The sequence below is a fragment of the Candoia aspera genome, chromosome 4 (genome assembly GCF_035149785.1).
Source record: "Candoia aspera isolate rCanAsp1 chromosome 4, rCanAsp1.hap2, whole genome shotgun sequence".
Classification (NCBI taxonomy): Eukaryota; Metazoa; Chordata; class Lepidosauria; order Squamata; family Boidae; genus Candoia; species Candoia aspera.
Genome location: NC_086156.1, coordinates 97,031,367 through 97,038,711, shown reverse-complemented (window position 1 = coordinate 97,038,711; position 7,345 = coordinate 97,031,367).

The window sequence follows — 7,345 nt, the reverse complement described above, 5'->3', positions numbered from 1 at the left end:
CTGGTACCATCCTTGTTAATGCCTTATATACATATGGGTGCTGTGATAGTACAATCATGTGCTATGGACAATGTGGGTTAATGGTTAAGGAACTGGGCTAAGAGCAGGGAGGCCCACCCTTTGCCCCAGAAGCTCACTGAATAATTTGGGGCCCATTGTTGTCTCTTAGCTCTCTCTATCTCACAGGGTTGACGGGGGGAAATAGGATGGAGCACTATGGATGGCTGATGGCTGAAAGCGAAGAGGAACTGAGGAGCCTTATGATAAAGGTGAAAGAAGAAAGTGTGAAAGCTGGCTTGCAGCTAAACCTCAAAAAAACCAAGATTATGGCAACCAGCTTGATTGATAACTGGCAAACAGAGGGAGAAAACGTAGAGGCAGTGAAAGACTTTGTATTTCTAAGCGCAAAGATTACGGCAGATGCTAACTGCAGTCAGGAAATCAGAAGACATTTAATCCTTGGGAGAAGAGCAATGACAAATCTCAATAAAATAGTTAAGAGCAGAGACATCATGCTGACAAAAAAGGTCCGCATAGTTAAAGCAATGGTGTTCCCCGTAGTAACATATGGCTGCGAGAGCTGGACCATAAGGAAGGCTGAGAGAAGGAAGATCGATGCTTTGGAACTGTGGTGTTGGAGGAAAATTCTGAGAGTGCCTTGGACTGCAAGAAGATCAAACCAGTCGATCCTCCAGGAAATAAAGCCAGACTGCTCACTTGAGGGAATGATATTAAAGGCAAAACCGAAATACTTTGGCCACATAATGAGAAGACAGGACAGCCTGGAGAAGATGCTGATGCTAGGGAGAGTGGAAGGCAAAAGGAAGAGGGGCCGACCAAGGGCAAGGTGGATGGATGATATTCTAGAGGTGACGGACTCGTCCCTGGGGGAGCTGGGGGTGTTGACAACCAACAGGAAGCTCTGGCGTGGGCTGGTCCATGAAGTCACGAAGAGTCGGAAGCGACTAAACGAATAAACAACAACAAATAGCGCTACTGGTAAAAATCCTAGAAGGCCCATGAGTTCTGAATTCCCTACTTCCTGCTTTGGTGGTCAGCCAGAAAGTACAGTCATTTGGTAATCTTACTACCAACTCAACCTCTTTGATAAGCATGAAGGATCTTGGGATCTTGAAGTGACCCATCAGAAACTTTAGAACCATGGTTAACTCTTTTGAAAAAGAGCTTGGGGGGGGAAGGGCAACTTTCCAAGGAGTGGTATCTGAGTTGGAAATCTAGGCCTTTTAATCCTAGAACTGGTTGTGTGATGGGAAAGCAAGATTCATTGTACTTAGCAGAGCTCCTGTTACCTGAGGAGAGAGAAACCTTTCTCTGCCTACAAATAGTCTCATGAGAACAGTTTAATACTCTGTTGGGCCTCTGAGCCATACATAACAAAGAGTGCTCCCAAACCATTGAGTACATACTTACTTGCTTCCCCCCCCCCTTATTTTGTTTGTAACATGATGGTGTCACCTTTACAAAGGGGGGAAAGGTGCAGACATTCATTTAACAATCAAGGATGACCTGATCATGTTCAACTTTCCTTTCAGTTATATGGAACCAGGAAGGAGCAGCAAGTTGCAATAAAAGAATAAGAAAAGCAGATGATGATGATGATGATGATGATTCTGTTCATCCAAATGAATATCACAGTCTGCCTGACTTGGCATTAACTCCAGTGATTTGGGTTCTAGTTTAGGACTCTTAGTTCACTTAAGAGTCATGGAGGTGTCGTCGTCGTCGTCATCATCTCTTATAGGGAAGCCCCTTTTTTCCCTCCCTTCCTCCATCCTCCACCATGTTTATATTTGGCAGAACAAATACCCCCAAACAACTAGTGCTATGGAAGAGGAGTTTCTATTATTTATGTAAAGAGAAAGTGTTACATCTCCAAGGACAACAGACATGAGATCACATCTGTGGTATTTCTTCCCTCACACCTTTTTGTTCTATGCCAGAAGGTGAAAGTGGGATGCAAATGAACCTGGTAACTTTTCAGTGCCCAGACTGAGTCTCATTTTTGGCAAGGCAGGTAAATGTCGATGACCTGCTCTCCAAGCTGGCACTGAGCCATAAGTTCAACCAGGTTAATTGTTAAGTGTCTCTCAAAAGAAAACGGGGAATTTGTGGGGATAATGAGTGAGTCCCCTATTAGAGATCTCTAACCTCCTCATAAATTGAACAGTGTTCCTTAGACGATTGAGAGGAGTCAAGATGGTCAAACCAAATTGCATGTGTAGCAGGCAGCCAAGGCAAATCTTTGCTTCAGGATGCTCCTGGGAGTGAAGTTACTGAAAAGAGCCACTAGATGGCAAGCTGAGCATAGACAGGAAAAGGCCCCTTGTCCCATCAAAGACGCCTAATGAATAGTTTTTCTCCTCGTTGCTCAAAACTGGTTCCTAGCTTGCAAGGCGAGAGGGAGGGCCTGTGAAAGGCCTACCCTGCTTTTCAGCCATATTGGCACCAGTCATACATGCCTCCTGACAGTATGTTCAAGATTTAATCTAGGATGGGTTTTTGGCTTACCAGCACATTTGCTCAAAAATGCTGTTTGCAGAAATTCTGGAAAAGTAACACATGAGTAGAAGAAATGCTGAGGTATCAGGGAGTGTATTAGGTAAGCCGTTTGTGTTTAGCTGCCATCCAGGCTGGGCCCAAGCAAAGGCAGACAAAACCTGAGATGATTAAGGATGCAATACTCTGCACAATGACCTGGGGCAGAAACTGCTAACTCAGTGGGAATTATATCTGATTGGAAAAACAACAACAACAACAACCAACAACTCAGGTTGCATATGGTATCTTGAACTAGATCTCCTATGTCAGCAGCAGCTTTTCAAGTTGTGCTAAGAGCCACCTACCAGAAGAACAAATCTTTGCAGCATGGATGCTGATAGGGGAAAAATAAAAATGTAAAATTTACCAATGAATGTCACACTTTCGACATTTATTTATTTGCTGCATATCCCACCTTTTCATTCAGCAGCATACACAGCACTCCCTCCTCCTGTTCTTCCCCAGAGCAACAACAACCTTGTGAGGTAGACTGGGCTAAGAGAATGTGACTGACCTAAAGTCATCCAGTGAGTTTCCATGGCTCAGGATAGATTGGAACCTGGGTCTCCTGACTCTTAGTCTAACACCTTAACTACTGTACTACATCCCATTGGCTCATTTGGGTTTTACACATTTGAGATCTGGGCAGCAAAGTTGACCTCAAAATTACTATGATGATTATTATTTAAATGTATTGGCTGCCCAACTCCAGTGAACTCCTCAAATATGAGTTATGAAAATTTGGCTTCAGTATTAAAACTGTGAGCGCTTTGTGCAAGTTTACTAATTTCTTCATGGATAGCTTTCAATAAAGCAACTGTAGAAAGAAAAGATGGTTGAAGGATCAGTGCTTGTACTAAATAAATACTATTGCCCCATAAAATTGCAGACATTCAATCTATAGTCACAAGAGAATCACCAGGCTCATGTGAACAGTAATTTCTAAGAGCTACATTGCCAGCATCCCTCGATCAGTCTCAGGTCTCTGCTGTCCTACTACAGTATCTAAGTGCTCACAACCTGTCATAAAAATCTTACTGTTGAAGAAATATCAGGAATGTCCTTAAACAAAAAAGCATTACCATTCTATGTTCTTTTTCATTAACTATGAGCAAGTGCACCCTTTTCCCCCTTGTTAAATGGTTGTAATTTGCTATTCCCTGTTACTTTTCAGTGTCAATCAGCCTTTCCCAGCCTGAGGCTTTCCAGATGTGTTGAGTGTTGCGGTCCCAACACATCTGCAGGGTACCTGGCTAAGGAAGGCTGTCATTGGACACAAACCCAAGGACAGGAGGCACCAAACAAGGGAAATAACCTTTATTTCATGCTAAGCATTGTATAAACTGCCCTTTTATCAGCTAAGTCTCTATGTTTGCACTCTAGTTTTATGGTACTATTTAAGGCTGATATCTTCTGCAATCAAGCAGTTATATTAATCAGTTAACCTGATCCATTTTTTTTTCAAGCAATGTTGAATTATGAAAAGCTAGCTAGCTTAATAAGCCTTTATTTTTATTACACATATTTATAAAATAAAGATTGGCAGCCTGCATCTTAGAACAGGCATTTCTTGTCACGTACAGAAAAAAGATTGCTCATCTAACTTGTGCAAGGCCCCATCATCTTACACCCAAGAAAAGGAAGGATGGTCTAATTCCTATATAAAACTACAGGTAGTCCTTGTTCAGCGACTGCCTCGTTTAGCAACCATTTACAGTTATGATGGTAAAAGAGTCTCCCTGTTTGGGGGAGGTGGGCAGTGATAGAAATTTGAATAATAAATAAATAAAAATAAATAAATAAATGTAACTGTACGACCAATTGTCCCATTTATGACCTTCGCAGGTCTGTAAAGCAAAGGAAAGCTGAAGTAAGATCACAAGCACAGTCGCACTTTCACTTAGCAACCACTTCACTTAATGACCAAGTTGCCGATCCCAATTGTGGTCACTAAACCAGGGCTACCTGTATTCGGATTTGCAGCGTATCTTATATTTCCAAAGAAAGTCCCATTGACTTGATTTATGCACTAGTAACTGTGCAAAAGATTACACTGTTAATTCATTAACTGATTGCAGTTCATATAATTAATACATTTAATCAAGTGGCAGCTTAAGGGAGTCTTTTTCTAGCTCTGTGCAATTCAGGATCCTTTATGTTTCCTCCACCTCCCTTTCCCACCCTGGCCATTTCTGTTCTGTTGAAGGCTTCTGTGAAACTCAAAAGCTTACATATTCCCACCCCAACATGGTTCAGTAAAATATAGATATACATAATTGCATTTGTTCTCTCTAAAGTTCTGGGGTGAGATCTGCCTGAATCAAGATGGCAAGTTTCTCTCCTGGCCCAGGAGCCTCTATTTTAGCCCCCTCCCACTAAACCCAGGCATCCCCTGCCTTTGCCCTCCCTTTCCCCCAGGCCCTCGTCTTTCACACTTTCTCATTAAGCTGCTGTCTCTTGCCTGCCAATTTCAGCATGTTGGGGCAGACCAACCGGTTTCTTTGCCAGGAGGAGAGAAGCAGCAGGAGAGGGAGGGGGTGCCTTTGTCCTGGCAGGGTTCCCCCACACCTGCCAGCCCACCCACTCATTCAGCTGCAGTGTGCATGGACCCCACAGGACAAGTAGCATGCAGCCCCCACCTCTGGCTCAGACTGCCCCCTCTTGCACTCCTGGTTGCATACCCCAATATTTTACAATCTGACCTCTATTCTCAGACACCCAGATGCAGATCTGGCAGTCAAGAGACCACGATGATTGATTTATGTGCAGAAGGGGGCAACAGATTTCTGCTTGCCTAAGCAGCTGTAGCAGGGTGGGGGGACAGCAGCAGAGGGGGCTGTATGTGATGGTAGTAATTGAGGGAGAGTAGTAAACACCCCGTTTCTAAAGGAATCTATGCTGCATTAAAATGCTGAGTTAATGTGGATAAAATCTCAGCCCAGCTTGCTAGAAATTGGAAGGAGATCACCACAGGATATTGGGATTAATCCTATATTCATTTAGGTGCACTTTATTAAGCCCGTTTTGAGAAGTGTTGCTACAATCCTCCGCTAGCCCTCCGCACATAAAAGTGGTGGAATGATAAACTGAATGGGGGTTAATTGTCTGATTACCATCCAGGGCACATGAACCTAACTTTCCAAAAATCCATCCCATCCCCTCCCACCCCTGTAAGTAAAATCTGGAACTATAGGCCATTAATTACATTTGTAAAGCTGCTGCTAGATTCTCCAAAATTTTATCTATCTCTTGCCTACAAAAATACTAATTAAGGGAACTTGTTTAAAAGAGATAAGAGGAATAGAACATCTTTATGCTTCTTGCAATTTGGGTAATAAACTTCCCGTTCCTTCTGCATTCACTCTGAAATCTGGTTTATATGGATAAGGTGACTAGATCTGACTGCAAAAATGTGAACAGTCAATAAGTGTTAGTAAGATTTAGTAAACTTATAAGTTTTTCCTGCCTTCTACTGATTGTCCAGATTTTTGCAGCCCAGATCTGACTGACCTAAAATGGGGGAAGGGCTAAGCAAGTGGATTGATTGATTGGTTGGTTGATTGATATCAAACCCCACATGTTCCTCATTTATTTATTTATTTATCAAATTTCATCACCACCCATCTCCCCCAAAAGAGGGACTCTGGGCGGTTTACAATAAAGCTAAAAGATATTAAAATACAATAAAAACCAGATATATTACATAAAGTATAAATATAAGTTTAAGTATAAAATAGCATCCATGGTAGCAATTAAAAGTTCTGATTCAGATTCATAAATACATGGGAACCACTTTAAGGTGCTAGCCACCCCCAGGACTGACTACCCCTCTTCCTGCCCCAAGCAAGATGGCAGAGCCAGGTCTTCAACTTTTTCCAGAAGGCCCGGTGAGAGGGGGCTAGCCTCACCTCTGGGGAAAGAGTGTTCCAAAGGGCAGGGACCACGGCAGAGAAGGCCCACTTCCTGGACCCCCGCCAATCGACACTCTCTCATGGACGGGGTCTGTAACATGCTCTCCCTGCATGACGGGGTGGGAAGTACAAACCAGCCCACTGCACTTTCTACTATTTCATTTAGGGTTGGGCTAAGTGACTTCTGCAATCCCTTTCCATTTCCAGAATCTGGGATACTGATAAAAGTGTCTGTTTCTTGATGACTTACAACAGTGAGCAATTAATGTGTGGTTGGTTTGCCAAGGGACATCACTAGTCTACCATCCCAGAGAGGGCCCCTTGGATCATCTCCATCCACATCCACAATGCTTTTCCAGCAAGGTCAAATCAATATTTGACTGCCAGTTTGGTTAGATGAACCCAGTCATATAATATATGCAGGCATAAATCTTAACGGATCTAAAATTCCTGTTTCTTTGCATAAAGCATGCACTAAAAGGCTAGGGAAAATTCGTCTTTTTTTTTACTACTCCTTAGCAAGCCTGATTGATTAAGTACCAGGTTGGTTAACGTGAATATAGGATTGCTGATTGCACTGAAATGTAACTAATTTTAACAATGCATTGTAAATCAGCCCCTCCTAACCTGGGGATGACAGTTCCCATCATCCCAGTCACGTTGGGACTTATAATCTAACAATGGCACCAGGATGGCTCCTGGGGATGGGAGTTGTAGTCCAACACAAGGTGATTGGGGACGGACGGGCCGAGGTAAACCCCACAGCACTTTTTACCAACCTAGGGTTATGACCTGATAAGGATAAGAAAAAAATGCATTTTCTTCCCTCTGCCTGTCCTACTTCGTCTTTTTTCCAAGGCATCTTTACAGATAGG